The following is a 27,792-nucleotide window of genomic DNA, read 5'->3' as shown; positions in this document are numbered from 1 at the left end:
GTTGAGGATACATGACACATATATAACAAGTGGCGAAGGGGAAATCAATGCCAAAAGGCGATTATCATACAAATCTAATAATACGCACTGCTAAGTGTAGCACAGCACTGGCTCCCAGACTGCTGGCAGGATACTACCAGTGGGAGACACAGTGTCACCCTGCTAAGTCTACTATTAAACAAACGCACATCCGTCCCTGGCGGGACGACCCCAAACGTCTGCAAAAAAGAGACCTCGGGGTAACATACCATGCCTAAAATGTAAGCACAGACGGTGATGTATGTATGCAGACTACATGTGTGGGAAGCCTGAAGATCCATGGGTTGAGACAACATACGCAAAGGGTCCCGAGAAGTGGAGAGTGGGCAATGTGTAGTGGTGTGATTAGATTATGGCTGGAACCTGTAGGAAGCATGACTGATGTGGAGGGGGAATGGGGGGGGATGATGGGTACAACATTATGGACTAAGGTGTGCCGTGGTTGGATGAACCCGTTCTGATGGGACCAACCCATGGATGCCAGTGAGAAAGGAGGGGGGGGGCACAGGAAAGGTACTAAGACATACCATTTCCCATGGCAAACCACGTTAGGTGCAATATGTATGTTGCATAACCCATGGAATTACATATATACATGAACTGGAGTACTGTGGCCACGAAATAACATATATATATATATATATATATATATATATATATATATATATATATATATATATATATATATATATATATATATATATATATATATATATATATATATATACAGGAGAACTGCAAGAAATGCACATGTGAGGTGTCGGTATCAGAATGCATATAGATGTTGGACATGCTCTGCTTAAAGAAATTCCAATCCCTCCGAGCTACATGCTCTAGGGACCTAAACCTTGTCATCACAATAAATAGAACATGCCAGAGGGATAGATTCCTGTCCCAGAGACTTCCCATACTCTGGAATAAACTACCTATCTATATCAAACAAAGCTCCTCATTAGCACTCTTCAAGAAAAATCTTGATGACTGGATGGGAAATAGGAAATTCACCCCGGGGATCGCCTCTGTGGCTCTGCTTGACAGTGGCACAGGAAAATAATTTTCTTGGGTGGCAAAAGCCAGGGTACCTTTTGGCTGGGCTTGTATAGGCCCCAGGGCCGATAGCCTAGTATCTACCTATGAACCTATGAACCTATGAGCAGTAGTTAGGTTAAGCAGCAATAAGCTGTTGTAAGCATATGTCAGCACTAGCATGCGTGTTTACTTTCCCAGGCTCAGCAACTCTGATGCAAACTATCTGTAGGCATATGTAACCGGAGGTCTCTGTTTGCATGATGGTGAGCACTGCATACACAAAGTAAGCAATGTTGAGGCTAACCTGGTGTAACTGGCTGTTACCTGCAGTTGGTGATGCATACCGTCGTGCAGACATGCTCACGACTGCTTACAAGTGCCTTAATCACCCTGCATCCCACCGCCCTTGTTCAATCCTGCAACATAATTGACAGCCACTGCACGGCCCAAACCCAGGACCCTGCATACCCCAATCATAGTGAATTAACACTACACCATGTCGGATATACAGACATCCCATGTATACCTAGATATATCATGCAGCACAGACAATCTGCATAAGGGAAATTGTACTAATAGCACAACACTCAACCTCTTATTGCAAACATTGTGGACACAGTGTGACAAAAGTGGGGTACATATCTGGACATGTGAAATATTGTTCATATACATGTAAAACATTGCTTGTTAAACAGTGATCTGTTGTAATACACATAATCTGAACAACATGATGTCTGCAACTGTAATGTATCGGCATTCCTGACTGACCACATGCCTGACATCATCCACGTCAATTGTCCAGACGAATGTGGGGCAGGCCAATATTGTGAGCCACTCATGCATGGACATATGTACAGTCATAGATCTGTATATGTAGTGAGATACACAGGTACATATAAATGTCTGACTCACACATACATCATATCACATCAATGGTATGCAGGTGGGTGGATGCATATGTCCACATATATTTAGATATGAATATAGATATACATATAGATATACGGATAGATATGTGAATTGCAGCACCAGATAGGAATAACAACCGGGACCCCCACCACAAAATAACTGACCTTATGCATGGTTGATGGGGGTGGGGTCTCAGATGAGGGGAACTTGGTGATGACTGATATGTTCCCCCCACCACAGCCGTAACAGATATGCTGTGCAATGCAATATCCAGCACATGCAGTTCTTGACCCCAGGACCCTCCACAACACATCTACAACAGTCTAACAGTAGGCCACTACAGCTGTAGAAAGTCAGGGCAATAACTGAAACATATCAACCAGTCCAGTCATGCAACTGTACAGAGAATGTATACCATCATCTAGATGTATCTGTGTGTAAATATATTACTATCTACACTGCTACAAAATATCTGTAGATGTATATATATATATATATATATATATATATATATATATATATATATATATATATATTATGTCTGCATATACACAGCACGTTACAAATGTGTATGCAGATATACAGCTATGTAGGTATATACGGACATAGTTACATATATGTCAGTGGATATATATATATATATATATATATATATATATATATATATATATATTTCGGTACATATGGCCATACATCTGTAAAGAGCAATGGCAGAGTAACAAACACACATATGTCCACATGCACCGTTACTGGGGATGAGAGGCCCCCCACACTATACATCATGTACATGTAGACACCCCCCTCATTTACCGAACCCACAGATATTGCCAACATTCTGGCAGACAGGTTCAGTGCAAATTTCTCCCCTCCCTCACCTCCAAAAGAAGAAATACTCATCCCAGCTGAATGTAACCTCCCTGTCATCTCTGATGTCCAGGTGAGAACCCTCAGCAAAGCAAAAAACACAGCATCTATGGGACCTGATGGTATCCCCGGCTGCATGATACGTGAACTCCAAGAGGAGCTAAACCCGCATATAAAAATGTTATTTAACCTTAGCCTTACTACAGGATATGTACCTGAACACTGGCGTACAGCAACAGTGGTCCCACTCCACAAGGGAGGCTCCACTACAGACCCTGGGAACTACTGCCCCATAAGCTTGACCAGCCTGGTTTGCAAAGCTATGGAAAGAATTATTATGGAACTCATAAACAACGACATTAGGGACCTACAGACACTTGATCCCACCCAGTTCGGCTTTGTAAAGGGCAGATCCTGCCTTTTGAACCTGGTTGACTTTTTCGAAACAGTCACTAGAGCCATTGATGAGGGCAAGGCAGTCTATACAGCCTACCTGGACTTGGCTAAAGCCTTCGACACAATACCCTACTCGGGGATCATAGATAAGCTAAACAGCTTAAATGTAAATCCATATGTCACAAGATGGGTTGCAAACTGGCTAAAGAACAAAACCCATAAAGTCAAGATTGCGGGAGCCATATCAGACTCAAAGCCAGTCACAAGTGGTGTCCCACAGGGCTCTGTCCTGGGACCCCTCTTGTTCGGCATTTACTTCTCAGATGTGAAAGCAAACATGGGAGGGTTGTGGCTGACAAAGTTCGCAGATGACTGCAAACTAGGCGCCATAGTCGATACACCAACTGACACATACATCCTACAGAAAGGCCTCACCGAAATGGACAACTGGTGCCAGAATCATGGCCTTAAACTGAATGCCAAGAAATGTATAGTCATCCCCTTTGGGAAAAACAAAGTACCCACAAATTATCACATAGATAGTAACCCACTGAGTACCAAAAAAGTAATCAGAGACCTGGGGACCCAAGTTGATAGTGACCTCTCATTTGACACCTACATTGCCAAAGTGGTTAGAAAGACTTTCTGCCTTGCCCACCTTATCATGAAGGGGTTCACATCCAGATCAAAGGAGGTCATCGTGCCCCTGTACTCCTCCCTTATCAGGCCCATGATTGAGTACAATGCCCCATTTGGTATGTACCTCACCCGGCACTTACAACAGCTGGAGAGACCCCAGAAGTACCTCACCAAGAGGATCAAGGGTCTCCAACATATGTCATATGCTGCCAGGCTAAATAAACTCCAGCTCTATTCAGTAGCATACCGCCTGCTCAGAGGTGATCTGTGCCTGATGTACAAGGCCATGTCCAACCAGGAATTGATGGACATGCTCCACTTCAAAAAATCCAAATCCATAAGAACCACGAGCCAAAGATTTAAACCTCAGTACAAACATGAATAGAACATGCTGGAGGGACAGATTCATAACTCAGAGGCTTCCCATACTCTGGAACAAAATCCCAGTCCATGTTAGGCAGAGCCCCTCACTGACTCTCTTCAAGAGAAATCTTGACGAGTGGATGGGAGATCGTGGGTTTACCCGGGGTCACCCTGTGTCGCTACTTGACAGAGGCACAGTAAACTAATTTTAATAAGTAAGGGGGTCTTCAATGTGTCACTACTAGACAAAGGCACAGTATTCTAAATTTATTCTATACACCTTAGTACCACTACATGGGGTGGCGAAAGCCACATCTCTAGGGCTAGGCTTGCAAATGCCCCAGGGCAGATAGCCTAGTACTAAACTATGAAACTATGAAACTATGCCATACACATCCGCCCCGCAATACACTACCAAGTGTTGCAGATACTGTAATCAGGACCTAACACGACATGGGCACAGGAAGTTAAGAGTACAACATCCCACTTGTATGATGTCAGGCTGGTATTGTTGACATATGCAGTACAGTCTGCTTCCCATAGGTAATGTAAACTGTGGTAGCCAGCACCATCCCCCGGATACAGATACACAGACATAGATATGCAAATACATACATACATATGTTTATATATATATATATATATATATATATATATATATATATATATATATATATATATATATATATATATGGATATATATACATATAATATGGATATACATGTGATTACACATACACACTCAGATATATGTACAGTAGGATACATATGTAGTCGGTGCACACAATATGGAACAGCCACTATGCCTACAGCTAACCCCTGAACAACTGGACACTGTATGGGCCACCCATACAAATGATGATCGTTGCCTGCAACATATACCAACAGAGAGGTCATTGGGAAAACTCCACACACAGGTATGCAGAAATGGAATACCTTTCATTGTGTACCATGACAGTTCTACATGCCATGTCATATAGCTGTTCAGACAGTGACATCCATATAAACAGAGGAATGCAACCGTGAAACAGTTATACTAATGCAGTAGTCAGGAAAGGTTCACAACTGTCACTGTCCAGGCCAAGTCCTTAGATTTGTTCAGTAGTGAGGACTGACTGGGCCACAGGATACCAAATGATCAGTGTGTAATGCAGGTGTATAGTTCAGTAGCCACTATCTACACTCTGTACGATTGCAGTGGGAGTTAAGAATGTCATGTGACCACATGGGTTATAACTGTGATATAACAAGGCATAACTGACACCATCACATGCACACTGACAAACAGAACATTCCATCTGGTGGGTGGCAGTAGGCTTGCAGTAACCGAATATATGTACGCGATGTACATATAGGTGAAGTATACGGCACTTTACATCCAGATACCTAATGGCAGCTCACCCCTGATACCCCCACATATTTAACAGCCAAGGTCATTTATGGTGCCCCCCAACTCAAGTATACAGGGCCGTATACCACTGTTACATACACTGGCCTCTGGAGTGCATAGGAGCACGCACATATTTTTAGGTAATGCCCACACACATATATGGCCCCAGCCCCACCATATCTGTGGGGAATACAACAGACAAGGAAAGATGGCAGCAATGGCAGAGTGATATACTCACAGCCCACTATGGAACACCCTACCACAGCATGTCATATGTGCAAAGCTTGATGTGTAGGTCATGTACTGATAGCACTCCACAAACACACTGCCAGTGGGATATCAGACACAGGAACTGTGTGGTGGACTGACAACACATGTTAGGCAGCTCACCCCTGATACCCCCACATATTTAACAGCCAAGGTAATTTATGGTGCCCCCCAACTCAAGTATACAGGGCCATATACCACTGTTACATACACTGGCCTCTGGAATGCATAGGAGCACGCACATATTTTTAGGTAATGCCCACACACATATATGGCCCCAGCCCCACCATATCTGTGGGGAATAAAACAGACAAGGAAAGATGGCAGCAATGGCAGAGTGATATACTCACAGCCCACTATGGAACACCCCACCACAGCATGTCATATGTGCAAAGCTTGATGTGTAGGTCATGTACTGATAGCACTCCACAAACACTGCCAGTGGGATATCAGACACAGGAACTGTGTGGTGGACTGACAACACATGTTAGGCACACATCTGGCCACCAAGAGGATAGGCCCACAGTTGAGAGCTATGCAGACAGACTGCATTCCAAGGTAAAGTAGTATGTCCACACACACCCTGTAACACCAATACTATACAAAGCATAACACGGCTCTACCTACACTCCGTCTGTAGCTCCTGAACCTCCTACAAATATGTGGCTGCCCTGAGTGTGCCGGTTCTCCTGTAGAAGTTAATGCTACTTGCTGTCTGTAACACTGATGCCCACACACACGTAGGACTGTACAAATATCTACAGACTTTCCAGGTTATGTCATCAAATATAACCGCTACTGTATATGATATGTGGAGTGGTCTGATATCTCACTGGCATGTTAGCAGATATGATGACTCTAATTATGGTGTACAGCAAATATGCACCATGTCATGCATGACATATGTACACAGGTTGGCAGAGTTGTGGCTGGCAGCACATACACAGGGCCACTAATGACATGTTGCTGTGATAACCTCATACATTCACTGTTGTAACAGGGTTTGTGGCAACATATGTCCTGTGAGGGATAAGAGGCCAGTAACTGTCATGGCTTTCACCATCTATAGACTGCAATCCTCACACTACTGTCTGCAGTCCACAGATAGATGCTCCGTAGGTAACACATGGAACCAACAGCACAACACACTGCCTTGTCTGCAGATGACCCTGCAGATGGGGATTCCACATAAACATGGAATTGACATGGCAGGTATGGAGACATGTAGGAAAAACTTATCCACACACACACACACACACACACACACACACACACACACACACACACACACACACACACACACACACATACACACACACACACACACACACACACACACACACACACACACACACACACACACACACACACACACACACACACACACACATACACGCACACACTGTTAAACCAATGGTACGCCACATGCAGTATAGCAGCGCTTACAGTCTGTAGGCAGGTCAGGCACATCCCCCTCCTGTGTGTTGCCCTGTTTCCACAGTGTATGTTGTTGAAGTTAAATCCCCAGTCCATCGTAGATTCTGGTTGCCAACCAATGGATCTAGTTCCTGTTCACAGTGAATGACAAGGGCCAACACCAACATGATGTTCCTAGATATCGGAGTGTGTTCCCATGCAGTTAGCTATGGAACTGTTACCACAGCTGTTACACATGCAATCAGCTAGGGGAGGGCTGCAATTCATGCAGAGCCCATTAGCTGATCATGAGCATCACTTAAAATACACATGGTGCTGCCTAAGCAAAGCTGGTGTAGGTCTCCACATCCACCAGAGAGGGAGTGGGAGAGGCAGACAGAGGCAAAGACATGTCAGGGAGGGGTGGTGAAACCACAGCTTGTTTGTTTCACACACCTACCAGCAGAGGGCATCAACCCCCTGACAACTATATACTGTGTCCACAGTTTGATGCAGTTATTGGATGCGCCATATGGGTTACCTATTGTGGAGCTCTCAGAACATATCTGTGATGGTGCGTGACATCTGCAACAGAGATACGGTAGCTATACGGTAGGTGATGTACACGTGCCTGTCAGCGTGAACAGGTGCCAGTGTCTACACAGCCACAGGGATACACACACATTGACACATTTGGCAGGGCCAGGGGTACAGCACATCAGTAGCAGGATTGCCACAACACATCACTATGCAGGTACAACATGCACCACACGGGTCATATGGAGGTGCTATGGGCAAAGGGTATAAGGAGATGTCTGACATCTGACAGCATGCTTCTGTATGCGCATGGGGGCTGTAGTGAATGTGGCTGTGAACATGTGCACCATGCAACACACAGACAAACACACAGGGTGCCAGTACTGACATGCATGGGTGCATGTATGCACAGGTGTGTGGTGGTCGACTGTGGCAGCAGGCTATACAGCGGTAGGCGATGGGTATACCTTGGCATCAGGCCACATGACAATGGTCAACATTGTGTCTTAGGGCTGTGGTTTCTGCTCTTGCCCACACAGGTGGATACTGTGTACCTCATCCAGTCACCTGGGTGACTATTGTGTGTGGCCCATGCTGTGCATCGCTTGCCATGTATGTGTTTCGTACCCTATGACATAGACAGTGTCTGGGATGTGCACACCCCCCACATGCATGTACAGTGACATGTGGATCTGTACCTGGGGTGTCTGACCCATGTTGTGCACACAGATTACCATCATATCTGCCAGTCTTGCCCTCTGTGGCAGGGACCAGTAATGGGCACCAGATTTACCTACACCTACATTGATGGCATGCTGACAGCATTTCCTGGTGGCAGTGGCAACTGTCCATACAGGGCATGCTGTCAGGCAGGGTATGTCCGTTGTGGGACACACATGATGGCACCACAGGTGGTGCAGGTGTCCATTGAGGAACATGCACTGTCAGCATGTACATGCATATTGGACAGATGGACAGGGGACATGCCCTCTGTAGCCCACTGCTATCACTCCATGGTTATTATCAGTGGCCAATATGCAGTATACCCACATATTAGTTGTTGCCTAGGCATGTGTGTGCATATGAGACATGCATTGAGAGTGTGCTCTGGGTAATACTGGGGTTTCTAAATGTGATTGCCTGGCCTTGATGTCACATGTATGGGTATGGCTTTGCACCCCAACCTCTCAGCTATTGCACATCTGTTATCCCTGTGTGCTGGACATTGTACTATATAGTAGGGCCACCAAACCCACTCCACATTGGTCACAAGTGTCACATGCTCACACCCACCTCTACACAGGATATGAGATACGAACACACACACAACACACACACACACACACACACACACACACACACAGACACACACACACACACACACACACACACACACACATATGCACACCTGTCATGTCTGGGAGTAGAACCCCTACGTAATTAGTTTATTACACCTTAGTACGCAATTACAGTATGCGCCATGCACATTACTGACGTACTCTTTCCCCAAGGGTGTATTCCACAATGACTGACATCAGCAGGATTGCCAAAGTAGGCCATTTAAAATGTACTGTGGGTGACTACCCTAAAATGCATTGCTCCCAACACAGACAGTGAGACACACACAAAACATCCATGACTGACATGTGTGGTTATAGAACCCCTGAAAGAGGTCTATACCACACTACAGCATGGAGCTGTTACAGGACACACCACAATGGTTACTAGAGAACTCTTTCCCCAAAGCTGTATTTCACAAAGAATGACATCAGCTGGATTGCCAAAGTGGGCCTTGTGAAATGTACTGCATGTGACTAGCCTATAATGCAGTGCTCCATATACAGGCATGAATACACACAAAACATCTGGAACTGCCATAGGTGGGGATGGAACCCTGCCACAGTTCTAAATCACAGACCAGCGGTACGCAGTTACAGGATGTGCTATGGTGATTCCTGGGCTACTACCTTCTCGGAGGTGTATTTCTGGGTGGGTAACATCAGCAGCCTTGCCAAAGTCGAGTATAGGAATTGTAATTCATATGGCTACACTAAAATGCATTGCTCTCTACACAGACAGAGACACACTTCTCACATCTAGGGTTAGAACACCTACGTAGGTGCTTTATCACTCTACAGCAGTACACAGTTACAGGATGCGCTACAGAGATTACCGGGCTACAACCTTCCTGGAGGTGTATTTCTGGGTGGGTGACATCAGCAGCCTTGCCAAAGTCAAGTATAGGAATTGTAATTCATGTGGCTACATTAAAATGCACTGTTCTCTACACAGACAGACACACACACAGACACACACACACACACACACACACACACACACACACACTTGTAACATGTGGGATTAGAACACCTACTTAGCTACTTTATCACTCTACAGGAGCATGCAGTTACAGGACATGCGATGGAGATTACTGGTCTACAACCTCCCCGGAGGTGTATTTCTGGGTGGGTGACATTAGCAGCCTTGCTAAAGTCGAGTATAGGAATTGTAATTCATGTGGCTACAAAAAAATGCATTGGTCTCTACATAGACAGACACACTAACACACACACACTTGCCACATCAAGGGTTAGAACACCTACCTAGTTACCTTATCACTCTATAGCAGTACGCAGTTACGGGACGCGCTATGGAGATTGCTGGGCTACAGCTTTCCCAGAGGTGTATTTCTGGGTGGGTGACATCAGCAGCCTTGCCAAAGTTGAGTATAGGAATTGTAATTCATGTGGCTACACTAAAATGCATTGCTGTCTAGATAGACAGACACACACACTTGCCACATCTGAGGTTAGAACACCTATCTAGCTATTTTATCACTCTACAACAGTATGCAGTTACGGGACATGCTACAGAGATTACTGGGCTACAGCCTTCCCAGAGGTGTATTTCTGGTTGGGTGACACCAGCAGCCTTGCCAAAGTTGAGTATAGGAATTGTAATTCGTGTGGCTACACTAAAATGCATTGCTCTCTACACAGACAGAGACAGACAGACACACACACACTTGACACGTCTGGGGTTAGAATACCTACCTAGCTACTTTATCACTCTACAGCTGTACACAGTTACAGGATGCTCTACAGAGATTACTGGGCTACAGCCTTCCCGGAGGTGTATTTCTGGGTGGGTGACATCAGCAGCCTTGCCAGCGTCGTGTATAAGAATTGTAATTCGTGTGGCTACACTAAAATGCATTGCTGTCTAGACAGACACACACACACACTTGCCACATCTGTGGTTAGAACATCTATCTAGCTATTTTATCATGCTACAACAGTACGCAGTGACGGGACGTGCTTCGGAGATTACTGGGCTACAACCTTCCCGGAGGTGTATTTCTGGGTTGGTGACATCAGCAGCCTTGCCAAAGTAGAATATAGGAATTGTAATTCATGTGGCTACACTAAAATGCATTACTCTCTACACAGACAGACAAGCACACACACACTAGCCACATCTGGGGTTAGAACCTACCTAGCTACTTTATTACTCTACAGCAGTAGGCAGTTATGAGATGTACTATGGGAATTACTGGGCTATACCCTTCCCGGAGGTGTATTTCTAGATGGGAGACATCAGCAGACTTGCCAAAGTTGAGCATGGGAGTTGTAAGGTGTGGCTACCATAAAAAGCATTGTTATTTACAGAAACAGACACGCTCACTTGCCATGTCTGGGGTTAGAACATCTATCGAGCTACTTTATCACTCTCCAGCAGTACACAGTTATGGGATGCGCTACAGGGATTACTGGGCTACAACCTTCCCGGAGGTGTATTTCTAGATGGGTGACATCAGCAGCCTTGCCAAAGTTGAGTATGGGAGTTGTAAGGAGTGTGGCTACCATAAAAAGCATTGCTCTCTATGCAGACAGACATGCACACTAGCACATACACACACTCTTGCCACATCTGAGGTTAGAACACCTACCTAGCTACTTTATCACACTACAGCAGCACGCAGTTACAGGACACACTACGGAGATTACTAGGCTGCACTTTTCCCAAGGGTATACTTCAGCGTGGTAGACCTCAGTGGGTTTGTCATAGTAGGGCTATGGGGAGGGCAGTGTGTGTGCATGGGCCATAACCCATTCATCTAGAGGCTGACACACCACATGCGGGCACATGCAGGGTTATATTCCACAGGTACGTGTATACAGCTGCTAGATGACTACTTCATTGTACAGTCATGTTGCACAGCTAGCACTTGCACCGCATAGTCCGTAATGCTAACAGATACTGGTGACTAATGTTTACAGTGAGTGACATCTGAGCATCATGTGGTTGTGGTCATTTGGCTGTGTGCTGGGTGGGACAAGCCTTATAATAACTGGCTCCTTGTCACAGTCACTCTCTCTCACACATCTATGTATGTGTACGTTTGGCATATTATAGTGTATTGTCCTTGGATATATGCATGTATTCCGATCCACTGTGTGTATAAAGCATGGGTGGTGTATACTGAGGAGTGTCTGCACTAACATCTGCAACTGCCATATTTGTCTGGTCCACTGTTGTTTGCAGACATGGGCTTCTTTTGTTTACGTGTGTGAGCATGCCCAGTATGGCCTTCTGTATAGAATGTGTGGATCAATACTAGGTAGTCTGCACTCCAGTGCAGACCTTTCTGTTGTACACCTACAGGTAGCAAGGTGTTTCTGTTGGGTATCTGGCAATCATTTGGCAATATAGGGACAAACTGTGCAGGGGATAGTGTGTACTGTAGGTGATTGTGTCTGTGCTGCTTCAGCCGCATGGTGTCGCTGTTAGCAGAGATATTCAGACATGTGTACTGTTATACAGAGTGATGTTTTCTGTCTCCATGTACTGCCAGGTGGACATTCTTGCTCACAGTGCTGTCTTGGGGACAAGGGTGACTGCAGCTGTGTCCGGTATTGTGGGCAGACATCTACCTATTCATGTTAAGTTATGCCATTCTGGAAGGGGAGCTGCAGACACCTGCTGCTGGGTCTGTGTATCCGGTTCAGCAATTTGGTAGAGTGCTGGTGGGGGATCCCATACTTGTACAGCCATTGACAAGACAGTCTGGGCTTATCTTGCTGTGGCAATGCCTCACAGCTGTACAGATTCGCAGAGGTTGCCCAGAGGCAGGGGCCATGGGTCAGGACATTAACCCTATTGTGGTGTACGGGCAGGTGTGTAGCCACCCATTTATGTGTTTGCAGCCAGAGATAGTGTGGGCACATGGCTTGGTGTCAGACCCTGCACATTCCATGCTGCCCATGCACCCCCACCCCATTATTCTAACCTCTTCCAGGCATCATGCATACATTCTCTGATACTTTCCCTAGGAGTATCACTCCATCACAGGTGTGTGTTAGTGTTGGTCCACAGTTCATGTAGTGGGACATAGTGGACATGCTACTGTGGTTTGTCCACATGGCCTTGCATATGGCTTATGTGGAGTGTGTTATGTTGTTATTTGGGTGTCCATGACTTCACATGCATTGGCAGTACGTGTGAGACACATACCTTTGACAGAGGCCTGTGGGGCATTAGGTGTTGCTGCGGGCAACATGTGGCAGGCCATTGCATTCTGTCAGGCCTACAGTCACAGACCGCCAGACAGTATATTCCCCTGGGTGACAGGGTAGGTGTGATAGGTGTTCTTGCAAATTCCTTCCATCAGTCGTGATTAGGTGGTGTGGATGTTGGCAGGGTGCTATGTACAGCTAGAGACACACCTGCATGGGACACCTGCACTGCATGCTGCATTCTTCCACTATTGCCATGTACAGGGGTTATACTGTACCCTTTCCCCACAGCAGCAATATGGCTAGAGAGGTACCTGTGGGTGGTGTTTGCGTGGGCTGGGTGCATGTGTGCTATGGACAGTACTTGCATCTGACACACAGATATGCATGGGGCATTCCTGGTATGCTGGCATGTGCAGGTACACCAGCTGTTTTCCAATACATCAGTCCTACCTCCTTTGTGATCTGCAGGTGTTCGGCCGGACATCACTGGTATCCCCTACTACAGTACCAGTTGCTGTGATGCATACCTGTATGTACAATTCCAAGGGTGTCTCCATTTCACAGTGATACAATGTATACTGTATGTCTGGGGTACTTTCCCCTGTGTACTGCTTGTATATCTAGCCCAACAGCCATGCCATGTCAGTCTTTCAGATGGTGACACATATTACCACCATACATTTACATTGGCTTACTGCTAGCAGGTGGTATGCTGGTGGGGATTGTCCTTGGCACTGCAGTTGTGAGTGGTTGTCCCTGTCATCAGCAGTACTGGGCTATAGCCACCAGGTCTTACCTCGACATGCATATATACTGACCACTCTCACACAATATGAAACACACTCCATCCTACTATACACAGACCTGCATATTGTGGACATGCTACAACCTATCCTGCTACCTTGGGCACCTCTGGGCATCTCAGCTCCATTCGTATTATACCTACTCATGCATGTTATGACATTTCTACACAGGATTGGCGGAGGAACCTGACTGTTACTACCTTTCTACGCTGGAGTGGGGGTAGGGGCCCACCTGACTGTCATTACATTGCTATGTAGGATAGGGGAGGCACAAGTGGCACTTGTACACATTTGCTATGGACTGGTATGTCATGTATTCCATTTCATTCTGTATTGCTAACTATCATGCTGTGTAGAGGCACACCAATGTACTACAGATTGTGGCTTTGGTTGCCCTACATACTATTTTCTGATGTGCTACCCTTCAGAACTGGCATCCCACTGGCTGCCTTGCTATGCTCTGTTTGTGTAGGCCTGGGGGTGGGGTTAACCCTAGCCATCATTCTGGGGCAATGGCACAGGCCCTGTTTGGGTTTGTGTCCACCTGTCCTGCTGGCTGCAACTGTTGTTGGGTATGTGAACCATCCTGACTGGCATGTGCGGGTCATATTGACACACATTTCGCACAGCACATTTCCTGCAGTATGCTTCTGTCTCCCTGTGTAATACTGGCTAGTATGGTGACTCCAGTATGTGTTACACATGTCAGGGTGCCACTATGGGTGTCTTCTGCCTGCTGCCATAACATTCAGCCACCCAATTCCCTTGCATGCTCACATCCATACTATAGCTACAGGTGACAACACATTCTACTCCATTTGGCAATTTGTAGGTTGATTGACTTACCTTGTGGGTGTGCCAGGCTTGTGGATGTAGCATCCAGACTCTGCTACACTTTGCTGTGAAGGAAAGGTTAGTTTGCTTTTATTTTTTGTATTTTGTATATTTTAAATACTGTAGTTTATTTTCTTTACCTTGTGTTTTACCTGCATTCTGCTTTAACAGCATATTAAAACTTCAAAAGAGACCACATCTCTCTCTCTCTCTTCTGAGTCCGGCATAATTTTTTTCCCGCCCTCACACCCAGTCATAGTTGTCTTGTTAAATACCACTGTCTTTCTAGTTGCCTGCCTCTTATGTTAATCTGACCATATATCTCATTTCCTCTCTACTTTCAGTGGCTTGTGTGAGTAATCACTAAATCCAAAACCCCTCCCCTTCAACTATTTAAATTTATTGGCCATCCTACTGTATTCCATAGTACCAGAATACAAAAGTGACCACCCCTTTCAACCCATCTTGCTGTTTTAAAAATAGTAACTTTCCACTAAACCTTAACTTTTTAAACAGGTAAAACTTAAGTTACCTACTTTCCCAGCTACCTTCTCAAGTGCACACTGCAGTGTGCATTTTTTTTTCATCTTACTTTTAAGCATCCCTTTGACTAGCACTTTCTCTAATACCTGCTGGAAAGCACTAGGAAGCCTTAAACTGATACAAGCACTCAACGCTCCTTCTTAATAAGGAGAAATTAATAGTAGGCACTAAACAGCCTATAATTGCAAAGTACCTTGCTAAGGTAAGGGAAAACAGCTCCTGTACTTTACAAAAAAAAAAAAAAAAAAAAGCATCAAACCAGGCATGTCCAAGGGTCAGCTTCCGGAGATTTCTCCTGTCCACCTGGTGAATCTGGGCATACTGGGGCAATGCAGCAATTGCCTCATGTACACAGACAACCCTCTGCTCCTACCACCCAACACTGCAACCTGTGAGAGATGCACTTACATAGCCAAAATGGAAGCAAAGCTCTCTCCACCCAAGATTGTGCTAGACAGTCAAGAGGAGAAGGTTAACACCCACACTACACCTCAAGCAACACATAGCCCTTCTAAACCCACACCACCAACACCCACATATAGCAACACTAAATCCACATATGCAGAGGCCCTTAACTGTAACCTGCCCAAGCAACAAGGACCTCTGAAGCTGAAACGCAAACAAACACCAATCACAACCAAAGTGTCACATAGTTCAAAACACCTGTGTGCCACCCAGCAACAGCCCCTAAGGCAAGACAATGTACCTAACACTTTAGTCATAGGTGACTCTATAGTCCGGCACACTGATGTCCCTCTCACCAGGTTGAACAAGGAGAAAATTACAGTCAGCTGCCTGTCGGGTGCCAGGATCCGCCACATAACGTATGCACTCAAGTCACTCCACAACAAGTACAAATATGACTCTGTCATTGTCCATGTTGGAATGAATGACTTGAGACGTACCTCCCTGGACTACATGAAAAGAGACATGGAAGAGCTCTCGGATCATGTGGCCCAGGCAGGTATGACCCTAGCCCTGAGTAGCATCCTGCCTTCTCCCAGAATGATACCACAATATAAGGACAAAATGATTGACTTCAACAATTGGCTAAGCTTCTGGTGTCATTCAAAGGGGATCCAGTATCTGTCTGCCTGGGACGACATGATTGACAGACCACGATGCTTTGCCAGAGATGGTCTGCACCTGTCGCCTCTGGGATTCAGGTTACTGGCTAAGCTTCTTGCCACCCCTATAGTGCCCTTTTTAGGCAAAGTTCAAAGAACAAAACCACCACCGTCACAGGTACAAGCATGCAAAATCTGAAGGCAATGCTACTCAATGCTAGAAGTCTAAACCTCAAAATGCATTCTCTCGAGGCACTCCTAAAAATGGAGAACATCGATATCTGTGCAGTAACTGAGACCTGGTTCAAGGCTCCAGAGAGCACCCCTGCAATAACAGGCTACAACTCTTACCACACTTTTCGGCCACCAAACCAGGACCGAAACACTGAAGGTGGAGGAGTGTCAATATTCACCAAGGATATTCACACCACCAAGCTAGTTGCCCAACACAATGTGTCTGAAATTCTCCAAGTGCAACTAACACTAGGTAAGACTGCAATCCAAATTGTAGCTTGCTACAGATCCCCCACCATACCCCAAGATTCTCACTACACCTTTCTAAACATACTGGAAAATATTAAGATAGAACCAAACACCCTAATACTGGGTGATTTTAACTACCCTGCCATTAACTGGGAAAGCTACTCATGTGCCAACACCTTTGCCCAACGGTTCTTGGAATTCATAAATTCCAATGCCCTGGATCAACTAATCCATAGTCCCACCAGGGGCTCCAATATCCTAGACCTGGTCATTACCAACATGGGAAATCGATGCTCCACACCTATGGTCACCCCCTCGTTAGTCACGTCTGACCATAAGATAATCACCCTTAACATCCACATCCCACCCCCACCCCCCAGTAAGGAAACCGCCATAGAAAACTTCTCCAAAGCCAACTTCATGCTACTCAAGTCAGAAGTGACAAACTTCATGACACTCATGCAGACGGGAGCTGAAAGTTCAACTGCTGAATCCTACACTAAGGCACTGTATGAGCACATCCACTCATGCATAAATCGTGCCATCCCAAATAGAACCAAGATGCTCTCATCCAAAAAAAAGAAGCCAATCTGGTGGTCCCCTGCCATAAACAAACTTTACAACAAAAGGAAGAAACTGTTGCAGAAAAGAGGAAAATCCCAGGATGCAAAAAACTTCCTTACCAGCCTCAGTAAGAAACTGAAATCCCTCATAAAATCCTCCAAAGCTAGTTACGAAATTAAAATTGCCAAAGATTCCAAAGACAACAACAAGGCATTCTATAACTATGTCAAGAATCTAAATGGCAATGCTCAGATCTGGTCTGAGCTAAAACAGAATGGCATTAAATATACTGATCCCAAGGATATTGCCAATATCCTGGCAGATCGATTCAGTGCCAACTTCTCCCCCCTCTCACCCCCTAAATGGCCCATCTAAATACCGGAAGATTGCCAAATTCTGGTAATAACGGCCACACAGGTAAAAAACGCACTCTCCAAAGCTAAGAATACAGCATCCATGGGACCAGATGACATCCCGGGCTGTGTACTACATGAACTACAATATGAACTGGCACCTCACCTAAGTGTCATGTTTAATCATAGCCTCACCTCAGGTTTCGTGCCCACTGAGTGGCGCACAGCTACAGTTATCCCACTCCACAAGGGGGGATCCACCTTGGATCCCGAAAACTACCATCCCATCAGTCTGACAAGCCTTATCTGCAAGGCCATGGAGCGTATTATCATGGAACTTATAAACAAAGACATTGGCAACCTTCAAACACTGGACCCCACCCAGTTTGGGTTCGTGAAGGGCTGATCTTGTCTCCTGAACTTGATTGACTTCTTCGAATCAGTCTCCAGAGCCATGAACAAGGGTAAGGTGGTGCACACAGCCTATCTAGACCTTGCCAAGGCCTTTGACACCATCCCCCACTCTGGAATCATAGATAAACTTACTAAGCTGGGCATTAATCCCTACATCACCCAATGGGTTGCTAACTGGCTTACTGACAGAACCCACACTGTAAAAGTAGCCGACTCCAAATCCAGCTCCAGACAAGTGACAAGTGGAGTACATCAGGGTTCAGTCCTGGGACCGCTCTTGTTTGGCATCTACTTCTCTGAAGTACAGGCCAACACTAAGGGACTCTGGATAACAAAGTTTGCAGATGACTGCAAACTGGGAGCCATTATTGAATCCCCAAATGATGTGGATACTCTACAAAAGGGCCTTACAGAAACAGATGCTTGGTGCCAGAGCCATGGGCTCAAGCTCAATGCCAAGAAATGTATAGTTATCCCCTTTGGGAAAAACATGCATCTGTGAATTACCATATAGGTGGCAGTACACTAAACACTGAAAGTTTGATAAGAGACTTAGGGACACAGGTGGACAGTGGTCTCACCCTCGATAACCACATCGCCACAACAGTCAGGAAATCCTTCTATGTGGCACACCTCATCACTAAGGGCTTTTCATCCAGAAAAAAGGAGGTCATTGTCCCACTGTACTCATCCCTCATTAGACCCATTATAGAATACAATGCCCCGTTTGGTATGTACCTCTCAAGACATCTGCAACAACTGGAAAGGCCACAGAAATACCTCACTAAAAGAATCACAGGTCTAAAGCAGATGCCCTACGCTGACCGCCTTAAAAAACTCCAGCTATACTCTGTCGCATATCGTCTACTCAGAGGCGATCTTTGCTTAACATACAAGGCCATGTCAAACCCAGAGCTGTTGGACATGCTACACTTAAAGAAATCCCAATCCCTCAGAGCCACACGCTCCAGGGATCTAATCCTTGTCATCACAATAAACAAAACATGCTGGAGGGATAGGTTCCTGACCCAAAGACTCCACAGACTCTGGAATAGATTGCCCATACATGTCAAGCAGAGTGCCTCTTTGGTCCTCTTCAAAAGGAACCTTGACGATTGGATGGGAGAAAGAAAATTCACCCCGGGGATCATGTCAGTCGCCCTGCTAGACAGGGGTCCAGGAAACTAAATAGTGTGGGAAGAAATAGCCAGGGAATTGTTATGGCTAGGCTTGTATAGGCCCTAGGGCTGATAGCCTAGTACCAACCTATGAACCTATGAACATTCCCTATACATGGTTGAGCACAGGTGGTGTAATGTTTGGCATCTCTTTTACTATATGTGCGAGTTGGAGAGAGATGTCATTCCCTGGGACCCTACTGTGTCAGCGCATGTGCTATGCGTTGCCTCTTTGCCAAGGCCAGGGCATACTGGGCATGCCTCCTTCTGCCTACTGGGGCAGGCTCAGGTTCCTCCTCCTCTGGGTTACTCTGTGCCTGTGCAGACCTTGGTATTGGTGGGGGGGCTGTGTGGCCCTGCCCCATGCTGTTCCTGCTCTAGCTGTTTCCACAGGATCATATTGTGTAGCATCACACATACCAGAACAATTTGGGTACATGTAGCTGGTGCATACTGCAAGGCTCCACCGGATGTGTCCAGACACCCGAACCGTGACCTGAACACCCCAAACACATGCTCTATTATGTGTCTGGTCTGTGCGTGTACCTCATTATGGCATTGTTGTTCATGTTCAGGTGTGTGTGCATTTCTGATGGGTGTCATTAGCCACAGCTCAAGTGTGTACCCAGCATCCCCCACTAGGTGACCGCAGGGAATGTCCCCACTGGAAAATCTCTGGTACAGCTGCGTCAGATGCCATATGTGGGAATTGTCATAGCTTACAGGGCAGCCAGCGCATACATTCATTATAATGTCCTGGGCATCACATACAACCTGGCAGTTGATGGAGGGGATGCCCGTGCAGTTGATGTAGGCCCTACCCTGCTCACCGGGTGGTGCTTTGATGCATATGTGCGTGCAGTCTATAGCACCCACTACCCCAGAGTATTCTGCTATTTGGTGGAAGAGACGCATATTGCTGGTCAACACCTCACGGGTGTTGAGGAAATATACGTGCTCACTGGCATGTGCTGCCATGTCATCCAGGAACTGGTAGAATACTCTGGATGCTGATGCCTGTGAGATCCCCATGTTATCCCCAGTTGTGCTTTGGGAGGTACCTGTGGCTAGTATACCTAGGCCTACACATGCCTTGGTATCCACTGGGATGGATTCCCCTTGGTCGGTTTGGTGTGTCAGGTGTGGCCGGCACAGCTCAACTACTTGCTGTAGGAGGTCTCTGTCCACCCTATAGTGCTCCATTATCTCCAGCTAATGTAGCCTTTGATAGGTTACCCTGGGCCTGTACACTCTTCTCCATCTCCTCACTGTGGGTTGCTCAGCAGCATGCACATCCTACCCACCCTCAGCCTCTCTGTCCACCCTATAGTGCTCCACTATCTCCAGCTCATGTAGCCTTTGGTAGGTTACCCTGGGCCTGTACACTCTTCTCCGTCTCCTCACTGTGGGTTGCTCGGCAGCATGCACATCCTAACCACCCTCAGCCTCTTGCACAAGTTGTTCTATGTTGCCTGCTGCAGCCCTTCTCATTTTGTAGGTTTGTTTGTTAAAATTTCCCCGCTTGTATACACTAGTGGTGTAGAGTGTGGGAAAAACCAGTGAAGAAGGTGTTTGCTTAGTTTATAGTAGTGTTCTGGGCTGGGCTGCTGCCTGTGTAATTGGCTGCTTCTGATACGTTTCACCTGCCAGATATGCTAGCTCTCCTTGAATACCTTCCTACTGCTGATTTCCCTTCCCGTTGCCCTTCTGTTTGGGCCCTGAGCCACACTGCGCAAATAGAGTACTCAGATGTGTACACTGCTGCTGTTTCCTGGTTTAACTTCTTTTTTCTTCCTGTAACTCCCGGTGCATGGTGCACACACCCGCTTACACTTTGTAAAGAGTGCTAGGCAGGTTTAGACACACCCCCTAGCTTGGCTGTGCTAAGCTAGGAGCATACCTGAGCCACAGGGCACCAATCTGCTTACAGTATGCCTGACACACCCACCCATGATGTCAACTACCTCCTAGTCTTGCACTCAGCTATTCATACTCTTACACTGTTGGGACTTGCCTCACATGCTGGGGAAATCTGGGATTCACTATCCTTCCCCTCATTTGCATAGGATTGCCTGCTAATGCATAGTTACATGTGTCACACTGTGCCTCCCCCCTTAGCAACCACTATTCACTGGCCAGGTTGTCTTGTGCTTGCCATTGACTTGCATGGTGGAATACCGGCTTTAGTTAGACTGCTTTTTTAGGTTTATTTTCTTGTTTCCCCACCGATCCCGTTTGCACCCCGCTGCCCTATGCTTTGACAGCCGTGATCGGCGGACATATAATAAAAGTTGTGTTTTGTACATTTTGCGTTGTTTGCAATGTCAATGGCCTTATACTTGGCCATTGGCATGCTTCCTCAATGATATGCAGCCTTTATTTGGGACTGTCATGTCCCCGTTTTGGATTTTGCAGATCCGTACTCGGTTATTAACTGAGTACATTTCTGCATATTATGCTAGTCCTGTACACCATGATTCCTGCTTCCTGGGCAGCAGATTTACCTCATTTGCATGGTTTTCACCTCCAAATGGGGTAATTTGCATATGTGGGCTGGAAACATGCAGCACTAGTGCTACAGCGCTCGTGCACGTCAAACAAGCACGTACATGGCTCGCTCGGCTGCCATATTGGCAACATTACCTCTTACACTAATCATGCATGCCATGCAAGCTTTTGAGAATCCGGGGGATTGCACTGATCCTTGCACAGAAAGAGACATTTGAGTATTGCACTGTGAATATTAGAGTATTGCACTACTGACCTTAGAGTACTGCACTATGGTTAATTTACGAATTTGCATGTATTGCACTGAAAGAAGAGCTATTTTACTGCATTGCTACTGCCCTAGATGGCCTATAAGTTACAATCATTATTATGTTATTGTTATTATATAATATTATGTTATTACATTATTATTATGTTATTCATGGTCATGGGGAGTTGAAGCTTATTTCAAAACTTGAGATGTGTAAAGCAAAGAACTGGTCTTTGATGGGATATGAACCCATTACAGAGCACATATACTTGCAGACATTTCACATGCATACCTACTCACAATGCAGACACCATGAATTTTACCTATCAGCATGTCTTTGGGAAATTGGAGGAAACCAGAGAGCCTGGGATAAACCCCATATGTACATTGTATACAGGAGGCACCCAGACAGGAGCCACACTGGATAACAAAGTAGTATAAAGTGGTGACTGACACCAATGGTACCAAATATAAGGCTCAGATGGCTATATATAAGTGCTTAATTTATGCTTTGCCCCAGTTCTTTCACACACAAAATAGAGGATATTTCAAGCATTATGTAGAAATATGGAGAAAAAGGGTATCAAATAAGAGACTGACGTTAAGCCAGTGGCATGCAGTAGTCAAGGATACATTATGCAAATGAAAAACATTTATCTCAAGAGATGAAAATGGATCTAAGGAGAAGGTTGGGATCTGAGCTCCCACAGCATGGGGTGGGAAAGAGGCAGCTGACAGCCAGAGAACTACTACCAAATAAAGTTCATGTCCATAGCTGGTGTTAAAGATGATACTTGGGCTGCACTGATACTGACTTTGGGGGCTCTGTAGCAGCTTGGCTTTACTCTAAAGAGGTTTTGCCAGCTGACCCCAATCCAGTCACACAACCAAATGATTTTCACAAAAGAAACATGCACATAGAAGTGGTGTGGAGTACACTTTTTAAGGCTTTTGACTGTGTCTCATAGAAGAAGGCAGCTGATAACATTTGGAGTGGTAGCAGAATTCCCAAAAAGGGGCAAGGCCACTGGCTTGGTAGAATGATAACACTGACAGTAACAATGGGTGTCATGTTAGTTGAGTCACCAGTTGGATAAAACAAGGTTAGTCCCATGGTCTACAGCGTTTGTTTCATAACAACTTGAGGCTAAAGAATAAAAAAAAAAATATTTGTGGATAGCATGGAGTTTTGGCAGGGGGTGGTACTTTCCGTCTTGGAGATGCCAGTATTTAAGGATATCTAGAAAGCTATTAAAGTCATGCAGACAGGTGACATTTGTGGTTTAATACAAAGAAGCACAAATCTTGCATCTGGACAACAAAACGTGTAAGAGTCAGAACTGCTGGACATGTTACTGGGCACAGTCAGGAGTTAGAAGAGATAAATGGTCATTAGTTTGGTCATCCTTTCAGTGAAGGCCACTAATGTTAGTTCAATAGTGAATTAACTCCCTTTTCTGTGTGCAGCAGTAAGCAAGAATCAGTGCAACAATTTTAAAAGATACAGGTAGCATGCACCACTGCAAGGACCTGCAGATTCATGAACATCACATCTATGATTGCAGCCAGTCCAACACTGAAGTGTATGTAGTCATGTAGTTGTGTACAATGAGCAGCTCCTTGTCATGGATGCAGTAGAGACCCAAAGGAAGATTGTGTAGGGCCAGCTTACAGCTATAGGGAAGTGTGAACAGCTGTGATAAACATCTAACGAGCATGAGCCTTAAGGGTACCCGGCACAAATCTGTGTGCACACTTGGTAGTGCTTGTATGCTGATCTATTTTTGTAACCTAAGCATACATGTATATAAAGAGGATTCTTGTGGGAGATATTAAGGATAGACAAGAAAGTAGGACCACAGAAAAGAAAAATATAATGTACATAACTTTCTCAAAGGGAGGTGATGATGCAGTCGGGGCTGTAGAAGGCAAAGGAGAAGTGAGATGAGACATAAACATAAACTTCTCTCAAGTAACTGAAACTGAAAAAGGTGAAAAAAAGAGAGACAGCAATACTGTGGTACAGAAAAGTAACAAGATTTATTTACAAAACTAGTTATGGCATCAGCAGGGTGGTCTTGTACTATAATATTAATCTCATGAAAAAGATACACATTTAACCCAGAGAAGATTTGAACCCTCCACTATTCTCACCGATGCTCTATAAATCACTTCATTTACAAAGTGAGCCATGGAAACAGTCATCCTATCAGTGTCACTGAAACACATAGCAGGTGATTGATACACATTTGTAGACTGTAACCATAAAAGTAAAAAAAAAAAAAAGCATGCAAGCCAGATGGGATTTGAACCCCAAGATCTTTTTTATTTGTACTTTACAAGCCACTTAATTTAAAAGTTGAGCCACATTGGCAGCAAACTGAAGCTGCTAGGCTAGCCAGCGCTGCTTCAGTCATTTTATGCTCAACTCCTGAGAGACTTGCTTGGCTACAAAATATCTGCATTAGAAGCTAAAGCTAAGTAAAACTTGCAGTAGTGTATTTTAGCATTCTAAGTACAAACTTGCAGTTTTAAAACTACTGTATTTTCGTTTTTTCTGTTTCCTAATTGAGTATTTCTGAACACTTTGCTGTATGTCTGTTTGCTATAAGAGGGGGTGGTGTTATCACTTCTTTGTTACCTGATATTTAATAGCCTAGAGGGATTTCTCTGTACTTTAAGTGCTAACCACAAAGTTTGAGAAATCATTTTATGCTCAACTCCTGAGAGACTTGCTTGGCTACAAAACATCTGCATTAGAAGCTGAAGCTAAGTAAAACTTGCAGTAGTGTAAGTCTGTATTAGAACACTCCTCCTGGGTCCATCTCATTTGCTCACTTAACCCAGTAAAGTAAGATCATATTCTGAGTCTAGTGTTCACTCTACTTAATACAAAGAGAAGATTTGAGAAGGCCATCCCACTTAGGTTCATCCTTCCACTCTCCTTGCACTAAAAATGTGCACTTTATTCAATTGCTTTTACTGTATTTGTCTTTCCTCCTACTTTATTTTGGTTTTCTTAAAAGTACTCAATTTTATTTATTCTGCTGCATTTATTACTGCTTGGTAGTAGCCTGATTAAATTGTAACTGTTATTCTAAGTCTTTTGGTTTAAGCACTTGGGCTTCATACAGGCTGTTTTACATTAAGAAGATTTGTGATCTGCACTGTTGTGGCAGGACAGGTAGCTTACATCCTTCTAAGCTGGGAATTGCTGATTGAAGGCCCAGTGTCTGCTATTCTAAAAGTGTATTAGTTCTGGCTTAAGCACTTGGGCTTCAGGCCAGTTATTCTACATTAAGAAGATATGTGGCCTGCACTCTTATGGGAGGAGAGGCTGGATTCTGCCATTCTGAGCTGGGAATTTTTGGTCACATGCTTATTGTGCCTGCTTATTTGAACTGTTTCTTTCTGAAATTGGTGTGGCTTGTTGCTGTAGCATAGACCAGAGTCAGGCCTGCTGAATCTAGCTTTGTTTGTATAACCTGAGCACTGATCCAGGCCATCTTTTTTGGAGAAGGTTCCCCTGCACCCTAGTAAGCAGGGGTGTGCAGTTAGAACTTGTCTGATTGAAGACTGCTGGAACAGGGTTCAGTTTTGAGCTTTTTTTCTGGTTAATTGGGTAACTTGTTTAAATCAGTTTGTTTGTTTTCTATTGTTTTATATATATATATATATATATATATATATATATATATATATATATATATATATATATATGTATAAAATTGCACTTTATTCATCTGCTTCTACTGTATTTGTGTTTCTTCCTACTTTATTACTAGGGGCATTGACTACAACTCTGATCTGCGATATATAACAATAAGTATGCTTTTTTGTGCATTTAAAGTGTTTTTTGAGTGTATCTGCTTTATTTTCTAAAAAAAACATATATATATATATATATATATATATATATATATATATATATATATATATTTGTTTCCCGCCTTTCTAAGCTAGTATAGTCCAGTTTTCAAGTTAGTGCTGAATTCAGGGCTGTGTTACAAATCTCTGTGTTTGCCCATACCTTACTTGGATAGAAGGAAGTTCTCTGTTCACCTGTGAGAGAGGGAAGCTTTGAGCAGCCTATCTGTCCCTGGAGGAGTGGTTTCAGCCCAGAAATTAGTAGTGTATTGGCCATTTTGGGCTAATTTCTATCTATTTCATTTCCCTGCTATAAATACCGTATTTGCCCAGTTTTGTGCACCGAGCAGCGCCGGTTAGCTAGGGTAAAACTATTCCTGGCTCCACAAAGTCTCCTCTTCAATTTTTCCCTTGGAACTAGACAAACTTTCAACTTAAGCACTCAAGCCATTCATTTCTCAGCCCGGCACTTGCTCAAAACTTATAGCAAGCACTTATAAACCCTAGCACTAGACCGTCCTGTACTGTACAGAAGGACAAGGCTCTCTATTCGACCTTACCAGCCATCCAGTAAAACAGTTCACTGTACCTATCCAGGCATGTCCAAAGGGCAGTTTCAGGTGTACTCTCCAGTCACACTGGTTAATCTGGGCATATTGAGGCAATGTTACAACTGCCTCATGTACACAGACAACCCCCTCCTCCTACCACCAAACACTAATAAATGCGAGAGATGCAATTATACAGCCAAACTGGAGGCTAAGCTCTCTCAACCCATGATTGGATCAGACAGTCAAGAGGAGAAGGGAAATACTTGTATCACACCACCAGTCTCACATAGACCCATTAAACCAGCACTGGCAAAAAACACACATAAATACATGAAAACATACTCGGAGGCTCTAAATAAAAATCTGCAAAACCAACAGAGACGTCCAAAGCAAACATCCAAGCAACCTCCACCCCCCCCCCCAACACAAACCATGAAACACATATTTCACAAAACCAGTGTGCCATGCAATCACAGCCCTTAAGGCAAAATAACATACTCAACATACTAGTAATAGGTGACTCTATAGTCAGGTACACTGACATCCCATTCACTAGGCTGAATAAGGAGAAGGTTACTGTTAGCTGCCTGTTGGGTGCCAGGATCTGCCACATAACACAAGCACTCAGGTCACTACAGAACAAGTACACATATGACTCTATCATTGTCCATGTTGGTGTGAATGACCTGAGCTGTCCCTGCCTGGACTACATGAAAAGAGACATGGAAGAGCTCTCTAATCACGTAGCCCAGGCCGGTATGACCCTAACCCTGAGTAGCATTCTGCCCTCACCAAGAATGATACCACAGTATAAAGAAAGAATTCTCGATTTCAACAATTGGCTAAGTTTCTGGTGTCATTAAAAGGGGATCCAGTGTCTGTCCACCTGAGATGACATGCTCGACAAGCCACGCTGCTTCGCTAGAGACGGCTTGCACATGTCACCCTTAGGCTTTCGAATACTGGCCAAGGCTCTTGCCACCCTCATAGTGCCTTTTTTAGGCAAGGC

This window comes from Protopterus annectens, chromosome 3.part1, assembly GCF_019279795.1.
Source record: "Protopterus annectens isolate FY-2018-M chromosome 3.part1, PAN1.0, whole genome shotgun sequence".
NCBI classification, from domain to species: Eukaryota; Metazoa; Chordata; order Ceratodontiformes; family Protopteridae; genus Protopterus; species Protopterus annectens.
Note: the sequence above shows the minus strand (reverse complement) of the source record.